The sequence below is a fragment of the Phoenix dactylifera genome, chromosome 3 (genome assembly GCF_051530095.1).
Source record: "Phoenix dactylifera cultivar Ajwa chromosome 3, Ajwa_hap1_PhDact_Kaust_v1.1, whole genome shotgun sequence".
NCBI classification, from domain to species: domain Eukaryota; kingdom Viridiplantae; phylum Streptophyta; class Magnoliopsida; order Arecales; family Arecaceae; genus Phoenix; species Phoenix dactylifera.
The window spans coordinates 44,498,049-44,510,790 of record NC_143192.1 but is presented as its reverse complement, the minus strand read 5'-3'; the positions used below and the strand labels follow the sequence as shown (position 1 = coordinate 44,510,790).

The 12,742-nt window shown below is 39.6% G+C and overlaps 1 long non-coding RNA gene across 2 annotated transcripts; it reads left to right on the top strand.

The window, feature by feature from the left end:
- The first annotated feature begins 468 nt into the window (after positions 1-468).
- On the top strand, positions 469-10,367 carry LOC149768112 (uncharacterized). 2 transcript variants are annotated; one of them, XR_016399910.1, is made up of 3 exons: positions 478-1,148; positions 1,238-2,898; positions 3,009-10,367. It is a non-coding gene; the product is annotated as an uncharacterized LOC149768112 (long non-coding RNA). The 2 variants fall into 2 exon arrangements; XR_016399909.1 differs by having other exon boundaries at positions 469-1,148; positions 1,238-10,367.
- Positions 10,368-12,742: the final 2,375 nt, after the last annotated feature.

Here is a 12,742-nt window from a genome sequence, read left to right as displayed (position 1 = left end):
AAAAAGTCCCTTCAACATTAAAGAAGCATTAAAGAAGCATTAACAACCTATTTTTTATTAAGGGCATAATAGGAATTATACATAACTTTCCTAAGAAAGTGGATGGCCAACCAAATATAAGCACTTTGGAAATTTGTCATTTTTCCATGATCAACCAAACATGCCAAAAGTACTTTTCTAGGCATTCTCTTCATAGGAATTTGTTTTCCAGGAATCATATTCCTAGAAAGGAAAATGTTTCCCGCGAACAAAACCAGCCATCAAGAAGACTAGAACCAGACCGGAACCTATGTATTATTCCGACATTAGTCCAGATTCCGCTTATTGAATGCTGCTGCCCATGACTCCACCGATGGTCACGTGCATTCAATGGCAAGGCTATCCGGAATATATATTACCGAGAATAGTAAATCCCCAATAATTATGGCATCATAACAGCAATGATAACAAATGGGCGCACAGGAGATCGCGCGCGGGGGTGGGTGGACGCGCATTTACTCAACCACTCCCCCAATCCCTGCTCCCCCTCTTCGCCTCCGCGCCCATATCTAGGGCTTCGGTGTCTCCCCCTCTCCCATCCCTCACCGCCTCCCCTCCTCCTCCTCCGCGCTCTCTCTCTCTCTCTCTGCGCCGTCCATCCCCATCTGGACGGCTGATAAACGCCTTCGCCCAAACCGGCTCTGCCTATAAGAGAGAGAGAGAAATGGAGGAGGGAGGGGAGTGGGTGCCGGGGTTGCATGAAGTCGTGGTCATTTCTGGAGGCCCAGCTGGAGGCCCGGGACCTGCTTCTCGTCTCCTTTTGTCTTTATTCCACCTTATTGGCTTTTATCTTCTCCCCACCCCCTTTCTCTCCGCCAACGTAATCATTTCAGCTCCATCTCTCTCTCTCCCTCCCTCTCTCTAATTTCCCCCCCTAGAAAGAAGCCGGGACTTGTGGGGGAAGAAACAAGAAGAGAGGAAGCTTTGTCTTTGAGGGGAATGTTGTCTGGCTCGAGGCCTCCAATTCTTGGGCTTTTTTTTTTCTTTAGATCTGGTGGTAAAGAGAGAAAAAAAAAAGGGATCTCGGACCAGGCTTCATTCCCCCCAATCACAGCTTCCATCATCATCTCCGACTCTGGAATCGGCTGAAATCTTCGATCTATATGCAGGTACGATGACTCTGGTTTGTCAGTTTTTTTTTTCTTCTTGTTTTTGGGCTCTGACTTGGGATTTTCTTCTCCTTTTTTTTTGGGTTCAGGATGGTTATGTGGGGGAGAAGGGACCGGGGATGCAGATTGGTGTAATGATGATGGGTTTGGACTCCCGCGCTCTCTATCATTCTGCTTCTGTTCCCATTCTTGCTTTCTTTCTTTTCCAGTCTGACAGGAAAAAGGGCATGCGCGAAAAGGTTTTCATCATAACTTTTGAAGGGATCTTCTCTTTCCCTCATTCCTTTTCTCCCCCCTCTCTGCTTCTTGATCCTTTCGTAGTTACCAAGCTTATTCATGACAGGATGCGAGATCTAGCTCCCTTTTCCCCCCCTTTTTTTTTCCGTTTGATTTCCAGTACTTATTTTTCTTGCCTTTTTTGCCGAAATCAAAAAAAGCATATTTCAATAGTAAAATGTTCGAAAATCCAGCCGAGCGGTCTTTCTTTTAAGGGCTTATTTTTATCTTACTGTGAATCGTTTTGTGCTCTCGGATCCATGGTTATGGATCCCTCGCCTTGATCGGAAAAGAGGGAAGTATTCTATGTCTCTAACCCTTTGTTTTGTTTTGATGTGTTCGCTTTGCCATACCGTGATTCACATATATCATGCGATGCGGCCATGTTTAAGGAGTCACATGCATGCAGTTCTGGTTTAGATTTTCGCGAGGCAAGTATTGGATCCGATAATATCTCTGATACATGTCCCATGTGTAAGAGATCGATCTCTTTGTTCCCATCCTCCATTTCTCTTTACAGTATTTTCGCTTTTTGGACACAACTTTTTCTTGATGGAAATATTCAATTTGGCTGCAAGCATGGATGGGATTAGTTGTTGGCAGCCAGTATCGACCAAGTCAACACCAATACCTCATTATTCCTACTTTGGAATGGATACTGCACATCTCGAATCCTTACTAGTATCTTTCTATATCATAAGTTTTCTACATAAGTTTTGAGTTTTGACGATGAGCAGCACTATTCTAGCTCAACACTTTACCTTGTTTGATCCACATATCTCACTCATTAAATTGCTAAGTTATCCTTTTTCTTTCTTGTCACCCTTTTTCTCTTTCAAGCATTTGAATTCACCGTATGCTTTAGCTGTCGCCAAGTATAAAAGATTCCATATTACTTATTTGATGCCTTGCATTCATGGGGTTCTGAAGTTTACAGCGGATGGGTTCTGCTTGCACCCTAGAACTAGTAGAAAGCCTCAGGTTGTATGCTCTAATCTCGGCTTCTCTTTGAGCGGTTACCATCATTAATGCTGATATGTTGTTTTCTCGCTGCTGTTTTTTGTTTCTGCTGCGTGGCATTAATCTCGCTTTGTTGAGAGTAGAGACTACTCCATTTAGAAGAGCAAGAAGATTAGGTCGGACGGTGGTTATCCTGGGCAAGAGCAGCGATCAAAGCCACGGAGACACGTGTGGTGTTGTCCCGTAGCTCGTGGGAATGGTCATTTCAGCTGCTGTCATCCAGTGGCTGAGAATCGACATGGTTAGGAGTTGTAGGGTTTGTAGGGAGGGGTGGTCTAGGGTTTGCCGGAGAGGAAAAAGAGGAAGCTACATCCAAATGTCTGTCTCCACCACCCCCTTCAGCCAGAGAGACCAACGTCAGCTGTCCCATGCATTGGATCCCATCACCTGACAGCCTTTCTAAGGCTGCCTTTGCCCTCCGAGAACCCACCCCCCTCGCAACTACTTTTAGGAGGTAAAACAGTTCCCAGGTTTTAATGCACCCATCTCCGGAATCTGGAAATCAATCAGCCATAATTACCAGTTACAACTTTCTCTCACCCACTGCTAGTTCTTGGGTTGCAGGTTATGCCTTTTGGCTTGGGGAAGATCCAACTTTATCTTGGCTTTTGGTGCTTTTTTACCTTTGGGAGTCTCGTGCCCACAACTTTCCCATGTTTGATGGCAACTCCACACCCGCACAAGAAATTGGAATGGTACAGCAATCAGGACAAGTGGTTTGTGTGATGCTCGTCTCGCTTTCAACTCTTTCGAACGCTGCAGGAGTGCCATATATAAACAAGGTTGAAAAGCTATTGAGCCTGTCTGTTTCAAGATCTTCCTATTACTTATCCACGAAACATAGTTGTTGCTTCTCTCTCAATGACATTGTCACTTTTTCTTTTTCTTTTGAAGAGGGGGGGGGGGGGGGGGGGTGTTTGGGTTTGGTATCTTTGATGTGTTATCTTTTGACTAGTGGGCTTCTTTGATGGCTCTATCTTATCGATGATAGTCTACTACCAGGTGCAGATACATTCCAGAAAAGAAAAGGAAAAGAAAAAGGAAAAAGGAATAAAATAAAAGAGATGCTTGGTGGCCGAAGACCCACTAAATATTGAGCCACAGCAACAAAATGCCTAGTTGAACTGAAACCATCACCTTATGGAGATAAGGACAAGTTCTATCTACGTTTGGATAAGAAATATGACGCCGGCCTTCTTGATCGAAGAAATCCATCGCACATTATTTCAGTAAGTGGTGTCCTGTCAAATAGGACTTTTATAGGAGATGTTGTCAAACAAAGCAGGCAATTATTGATGATATTGATAGTAAATAACTTGAGGTGATAATGAACGTTTTCTGTTTAACGGATTTATTCTCATTTTATGTCTCAAGTTTGAGCAATAACTTGTCCGTTTCTGCATGCAGTTGTTATAAATACATGAGCTTAGTTTATTGAAGAGAGGGAATCGAAGTGTGGTCTTTCATAGTTTTCTGACTAGAAGATGGTTTTGAAATAAACGAACTACTCATCCACTTTGTCATTTGGATACTTAGGCAAAATATCCACAATAAAGGTTTTCATGTGCGGTGGTGGTGAAGTTATGAAGTTCCCCAGAGGCTACATTAAACGATCATGTAAAATTTCGGAGGCAGTGACTTCAACAACTTTTCGAGTTATGAAGCACTTCTAACTTCTTCTTGCATTAATCTCAAATATCAGTTGTTGAATCTAAAGAAAGTAAGATAACATCTAATTTTACTGCGTCATGGTAGAAATGATGCGTTTACCCATCAGCTTGATGATTAAGCAAACTTTAGGAATGGCAAGTGCCCATTTCAATCGTAAACTGCAATGGCCAAGCCACCTTGAGTCAGGTTTGGGCGGTCAGATAAATTTTGAGGGGTTGGGTTATTGGATATATATACAGTTAAGCTCGTGTTCCTGTTCAGGTCGGGTAGGTTGAATTCTTCATGTCCAAACCGTTGTATGTTACCTTATTACTATCATCATTTTTTTTTATATGCGAAACTGGGAATTGCGTGACTATAAATTTCATGTGTGGTGTAGTGAGACCTGGGTAATCTATAAATTTCATTAGGTTGGATTGGACTAGAGATTGATCAAGCTGGTAGGAATGGGCCTAAGCAAACTCAAGACTCCTTTCCTGTCTTCTCTTTAATTAGTTTAGGTTTTTAGAGGGGAGAAACCAAACAAATAGACATGGTGAGAGAGGAACTGATGCTGATCATCGATTATACTTGTATAAACTCTATACATAGATTTGCTATAAATAGTTATTTTTGTAGAGAGAGAGAGAGAGAGAGAAAAGGAGGGAGAACCAGCCATACTATAATTGTCCAAGTCGAAATCATAGGAGATGTGCACCACCCAAGAAGAGGGCTCTGACCACCAGGGAAGCCCAAGTTCGCTATAAGTAGTTAATTAAATTAGCAAAAAAAAAAAAAAAAAAAACGGGAGGTGGCATGTGGTATGTGAGAAGAAAATTTTGGGAAGAATTACAAAAACAAATACGAGAGGAGCTCTATGTTCAGTCCTCAAGGCACAAATGAAAAGGATTGGTCCCATAGACTTCTCTTGTCTAAATACTAGATTTGGGAATTTTGGATTTTCAGGTTAGAAACGATAAAATATGTATTCTACTAACTTTTCTTTTTTTTTTTTTTTTTGATGGAAAGGGAGGTAAGAACCGCACAGCTGTATTCTACTAACTTGTTTGGGCACTCCAATGCGCACGTGCATGCACTATAAGCCAACGTGGCATTCCACTTGTAGGCTGCCAATTAGAGAGGGGCTTTTTTCGCAGATAAAACTGCATATGGAAGGCCATTTTCCTACTACTGTTTCGTTTGCACTGACATGGCAAGTTTTCTATTGAAGAGACTATTAAAACATTTCATATCTATTTTTAAAACTAAGGAACTATTTTCACATTGTCTCACACCATCATCACGTATAAAGTCATTACATAGTCGGACCATTAGACAGTTAGCTTAAAAAATTTACATGATTTTATCCTCTTTTTTTTTTTTTTTTTAGGGTAGAAATTTTACATGACTATAAGCTCTGCATGATCTTTAAGTCTGTCAACTATCAAGAACATATATGCTATCATAATTTATGAATGTTATGACCATTCCAAATATATTTGAAACCAATTGGTTTTACTACCTAACCACTACAAGGAGTTCTAGACCTACTTGCACTTGCCTGCAAAATCCATCAACATGTAACCTGAGTCATATACTACACCATATTAATGCACTTAGATTACACAGGAAATGTCTTGCGGGCACTTAAATTAGGTCCGAGTTGATTCATCTGGGATCTAGCTCGCAAACTTGATATGATATCCTTGCAACTGAAATGTAAACTATACAGTGTGTTGTTTTGCTCCCAATCCAACCTTAAAGCTCTTAAGTCAAAAGAAGTTAAGACTATGAAAATATAAACTTGGGCGCCCATCCAGAACTAGAGCAAACCTTAGCAGCTAGTGTTCATATACTAAAAAAATATTTTTGAAGAGAATATTAAAATATTTATTATTTTTTTGTTTTGAAATCACTAACCATTAGCTACAACGAGAAATCAGCAAGATAACATCCATTGTCGGAACCCTCGGATGGTATTAGATTCCAGTGGACGGTGATGAAGGTGTGCAGTTCCAACCTATGAAGGAGATAGAAGGGTGAGAAGAAGAGAAGGGTGTGCATGAAGTCGTGGTCATCTCTGGAATCACAGCTGTAGGGTCGGGCCCTGCAGCTCTGTTTTGTCTTTACTTCTTTCCACACCCCCCTCTTTATTGTTCTTTATCTCTTCTTCTCACTCCCCATCCCTCCACCCAACGCCCCTTACTCTCCTCTCCCCAAAAGTAATCATTCCATTTATCATCACCACCCTTTCCCATCTCCCACATCTCCATCTCCATATCCCCCATGAAAGAAGCTGAGACTCGTGGGGAGAGAGAGAAAGGCTAGAGAGAAGTGGTACAAAGTGGGAAGCTTTTCTTTTGAGGGGAATGTTGTCTGGCTCGAGGTCTATCTCCCTGCAGATCTTTTCTTTCCCTCCCTTCATGTCTCCCAGTGAAAGAAATCTCGGACCAGGCTTCATTCCCCCCAAGCGCAGCTTCCATCATCTCCACCTCCGAGATCGGCAGATCGCCGACTTTTTCTTGCGAGTAGTAACAGTCTGAGGGATCTATCTGCAGGTGCGCGCGCGTGACTTTGTTCTCTTCTTTCTTGTTTTGGATCGTGATTTACTACTGTTCAGTCTTCTTTTGTTCTTTTGTGATGATTATGTGAGAGAAGGAGAAGAAGGAGGGAGGAGCAGATTGGTGCAATGATGGTGGATTTTGACCTCCTCACTCTTATTCCTTCTTCTGCTTCCTTTCTTTCCCTTTTTTTCCAGTCTGACAGAATCATTACCTTTTTGAAGGAATCGCATCTCTTTTTTTTAAAAAATAATTTTTTTTCCCCTTCTCCTTAAGAAAAAAATGCTTCTTAATCTTTCTTGGTACCAAAAAAAAAAAAAAAAAACTCTTTCGTGGTTAACATGCTTATTTTTCATGGGAATTTGGGATTTGATCGGTATTAGAAGACCGGTTCCAAAATATCACCTTTTTTTTTGTTCTGTTGGTTATATTTCCCTTGTTCACTTCTTGCCTTTTCACCAAAAAGTACAAAGAAAAGGATACTGAGAAATTAAATACAGGGAAGTATTATTTTGTGGGTGCTTATTTGCTATGGATCCTTTTGAAGCCTTTAGATCTGCTGCAATTAATGTACAGCAATTGATTTCATATTCAAATAAAAAAAAAATTATTTCTTTGGTTCACTATGGTTAAGTTTACTGACGATGCAATCTTTGATCTATTGTGGTGGTGGCCTCGTGCTTATAGGAAAAGGTGAAAGTGTTCTTCATTACTTTGTTTTTATGTGCTAAATTATTTTGTTATTTATCATGCCATACAACTACTACTTCCAACGAGTCACAAGTATGTATTAGCCGTAACACTAACTTTCTTAAGAGATTCTTCTGAGGCAAATCTCTTGAATCCGGTGGGTTCATGCAGGTAAATGATCTTTGAACAGGTTTTCCTTTCACCGGTCCTACATTTCCCATGTAATATTTAATATTGCACCTCATATTATCTCATTATCTCTCTCTTACCATATATATGATCTTGGCACGACCAGTGTAGACGATGCATGCAATTATTTTGTTGAGTTAACTTATATGTGCAGTTTGGCAACATCCAAGGATCAACCATTTGTTGGCAACTGAAATTTGAAAGTGGTGGGGTAATTAATAGATGCAAACATCGTGTGATCCATAGAAAATAATAGATTAATGGAATTACTTTTTGTTCATGCGTACTTGTTTCCAGCGTTTGCATCCTTAGTTTAAGGTAAATGTTTCATACAGCAAAATCTTTTCTAATATTTGGCATAGACTACAATTTCGGTGGCCCATCCAATAGAGAGCTTTTGAACTATAGCAAGTCGTGCAAGTTTGGCTATTGAAGGTGAAGAGCCATTTATTTTCGATTCCATAGTTATCATGAATTTTTGCAGTGTGTTTGTTTAGAGTCTTTAGGCCAATGGTAATGCATGACTTACTATGTCTGTAGGCCTAGCAAACCCAAAATCAAACTCTAAGTTCCCAAATATGCTATGAAAAGCTTCTAGTAAGACAAGCTCCACCTTCAGCTGAGTTGGGTGTCACAATAAGTGGATCTATATAGTTTTTCCAATATGATGCATGCATCATGACCTTGTCATAAATATAATTGTCTAAAAAACAACATGTTTGTAAGTCGAGGAAGCATTTTCTTTTAATATGACATTTTCAAGAACGAGATAACATGATTTTGGTGGTTATAGAGGGACATGTTTAGAATCTCAATTGATTAAATCTAGTAGCTACTTGGTTAGAATTTTGAGCCTCAAGTGACTTATCTAATCTAGTTTGGAAAATTACATGCACATGGTGGTCATAACTTGTTCTCCTTTTATTTTCTGAAATTTCATATATAGTTCTTTTCTTTCACCTTTTTGTCCACTTTTGCTCATGAATGGACCCGTGCATTTTTATTTCCATATCTCTATCAGAAGAATAACTTGTGTTATATAACTATGAGGATCCATGTACCTTGAGCATGTTTAAATTTTACTCTAGGACATGTCTGATATTGCACTTTGGCTTTTAGGTCCAAATACTTTTCAAAAAAAGAGTGTTTGGTAAATTGAGAAGATAAGTACTTTTAGGAGAAGATAAAAAAAACTTATGTTTAGGCTCTTTTTTTTTTTGTACAAAATAAGCAAAATGAAACGCACCCTTAGCACCATATAGTTAAGGATATTTCAACCATATAATTAAGAATATATCAACTCATTACCCATTTGTAAAGAACACTTAATTAAAACCATAATTTTCTTTTAAACTTAAATATTCTACTTGCTGCTGTTTTCATTAATTTCTTATTTGTGTGTCTTCAATAAATACTTTTAAGAATCCAAGTTTGAAAGCAAATTTGGAAGAAAGCTTGTTGAATCTAATCTTCAAGCTAATGATATGTTATTCTGTTTATGCTTTACTTACATATTTGCAAGGTGTTAGAGATCTAAAAAGATGGAATGGTGGTTTTTAGGATTTAACTCTTTCAAAATTGATACACACACACACACACATAATATCTAGAAGTAATATATATATATATATATATATATATATATATATATATATATATATATATATATATATATAAAAGAAAAAGGAACCCAATGGAGGAAAATAGTGTGCTACTATGAGATCAATACTGAGTTTCCACAAATTAGTTGTTAATTATGGTGAGAATATCAACTTCATATCTAAGTAGGCTCGATAGCTTCATCTTAAAAGGAAATTTTATTCCATCACACAGTCTAAAAACCTTTTATTTTTATATTCAGTTTAGTTAGAATTGATTTCTTAGTCATCCTATAAGCAATAAATTTAAAAATAGCCAACGTGATTAAATTACTGCAATGATTATGAATGACTTATGCTAGGACTAAGGAGTCTTAACCTCTCCTCTGACATAAAGTCCCTTTAGCACTCTTTGAACAAGCGGATCTTGCTTCAAAGCTATGGATATGAATTAGAATTTAAAGCTTCTTATAAACAAACTTATCCATATTGAATCAATAAGGTTGAATTACGAAAACATGCAAAAGTACTAGAATAGCTTAAAAAGATAAAGGTAATATATGATTTTTTTTGGGAGGGGGTCCAAGGTCCATGTTTCATAACATTTTTGCCGGAATCACATTGCAGCAGCTTTTCTAACTTCTACAAATTATCTTTCTACATTTGATGAATTTTAGAACTTATCTAGGTTTAGGATTATCGTGGATATAACTAGTTATTGGACTACGAAGATGTCTTAAGATTAGGAAATTTGGTAATGGACTGGACCTTGAAATCAGAAATCGGAAACTCGTAATTTCAAACAAGGATCGTTGATTAGTTTAGTTAAGATTGGATTGATTTGCATTAGATTATTATAACAAGCTGAAAGGTGGTGAAGCCATTTTTTTGTCTGATTTGTTTCAAATAAATTACCACCATCGTAAAAGATGAGGCGTGGCCCATTTCAAGCACGACGTGCACGCATGAAACCAGGCATGCGGGCCATTGTTTTAAATTATGCTAATGGAGGCCCAACAGGATGTGAGAGTTTGGGCTAATGGGTCCTGGTTGGGCCAGACATTCTTTATCCTGCGTTTGGTCGATTGGCTTGCACCTGGGTACCTCGCTACTAGGACTTGGATCAGTTGGGTATTCATGCCTACATTTTTGAGCCAAATCCTACCCATCCAACATTTGGATTGTGTAATGACCGGATCTGATTGGATCAAATACTAATCAGATCCACTTATGAGTCTAAGATTCCACGAGGCGCAATTAATTAAAACACAATTTTTCAAACTTAAAAATAGAGTTGGGATCTTCTTCATACATGGACTCGAGAGGGCCGGTTGTCCAATCGTGATAATTTATAAGGGGATAGCTACGATCAGAAAACTGGCCCTCTCCGGTTCATATACATACTGGTAAGGATCCCAACTCTTAAAAATGTACAATAATAATATAGGGTATATCTGATAAGTTTTATAAAAATGCGAGAAATATAAGAATAAGGCTATACATTGATACCGTATAGAATGTCATTTTGGGATGGATTGAGACTCAAGTTACTCTAGTATATATAAGTTCAACCGAAACGACAAGAAAAAATCCACTCTCCAATATATGTGCGAGTAAGTTAGGTAAGGTTTAGGTCGGATAAAACTTTAATTATAGATCTGTAGGCAAATTTAAAAAACTACGTGGATCTACCTTTGGGCCCATACATGTCTATGAGTCCATGTCAGGTCAGATCCGTTGGCCCTGTTGATGGATCATAGCAGCAGCCCTCTACAGAGGCTTCTCCTCCATCTTTCTCTCACTCCCTTTCCTTCTTTCCCACCAGTTTTGGAGCATCCAACAGGGTGAACAAGGCGAGGAGAAAAGAGAGGGAAAACTGCATCTGGGATTCGCTAGACTACTAGGGAGAGATTTGGTCATTAGTGTTGGCATTCTAGGCCATGACAGGCAGAAAACAATTTTGTCACGCCCCCGTTTCTGCGGAGCACGTGAGGCACTTAGTGCTCACGTGGGGGCCACATGAGGGGGGAAATACGAGGCTCCTCAGCCAGATATTGTTCGGTTCTGGGGCTTTACGTAAACGTCCTTCACCCTTTCTCGGTTTTGTTTTCCATCTAAAACGCGTCTGCAGGATTTAGAGACACCCGAATCATATACCCAGGCTCTGGAACGAGTATTTCCGATGTGGGACTATTGGGCCTCACACCCTTCTCACCATCGGACAAGAGCCGTCCTCGACTTTGATACAAAATGTCACGCCCTCGCTTCCGCGGAGCACGTGAGGCACCTAGTGCCCACAAGGGGGCCACATGAGGGGGAAACACGGGGCTTCCCTGCCAAATATTGTCTGGTTACGGAGCTTTACGCAAGCGTCATTGTTTTGTTTTCCACCCAAAATGCGTCTGCAGGATTTGGAGACACCCGCCTCATATGCTCAGGCTCTGGAACGAGTCTTTCCGATGTGGGACTATTGGGCCTCACAAACTCCGCAGATGAAGAGATGGTGGGAGAGAGAGAGAGAGAGAGAGAGGAAGACTTAGGAGCTTTTTTAATCTAATGCATCTTGGTCACAATAATTTTGAACCTAGAACTCGTTATATTCCATCCAAACAAGCACCAACTACCAAGTGGTCCAAGTCTTCGGAGTCGGTCGATTTGGAGTTCTTTGTCGTGCTCATGCGTTTCTGTATACATAAAATAACAGCTAACATCGATCGCATTTGCCTAAACTATGTAAAATAAAATCAAACAAACATAAACATGCATGCATGGCACGTAACCATGTCATGTCGACGATTTGGTAGATCTACTTCTAACATTCTAATTCTTGTATTCAAACTCGATCCACATCGAGAAACGCTGCGACCACTTCCAATTTTTAAGTTCAATTTGCATGCCTGCGACGACCCAGGCATTGGGCCTAGCTCCAAGATGGTCTTGCATTATTTGACAGTCTATCCAAAAATGTGGTGATGGCGTTGCGTTGCCTGAGTTCACTAAGATCATTAATTTTACCGCTGTAAATAAGTGACGTTGTACACCGTTTTATAAAGGATTGTTCGGCGAACGAATCAGACGCGCATATATAAAGTCATAACGTCACAGGAAATCCTGCAGCTTTCTTTCTCCCCACCGGCCACCGCATGAGTAGCGGCATTCCAAGGGAAGAAACAAAAGTCCAATCAGCAACTGTTTGATGTGGAGAGCTGATGAAAGCCCGTGGGAAATCGGACTCCGGGAGCAGCTTGAGGAGGCTTCGTGTCGCATATATATTCTTGGTGTGGTCCCTGTTTTAAAAAAATAGGATTAAAAAAACTGCCGGCATGGGTGAGGATATTGCAAAGAAACCGAGGGCTTTGGAGCTCTACGGAAAAACGAAAAAAAAAAAAAAAAAAAGAGAGAAAAAGGAGAAAATAAAAATGCTGCCTTGTCGAATGATAGAATGGTTAATTTTATTTAAATTTGGTTGAAATTTCAGTACGTTGTTTCCGGCATTGAAAGCTATAGATTGAATAGTTTGGATCATTCTCTATTAATTATTTCAAACATCAATATTTAGTGAGATATGTTCTCTATTTTGCTGCTTATTGTTAAAATCCGCCTTATTGGT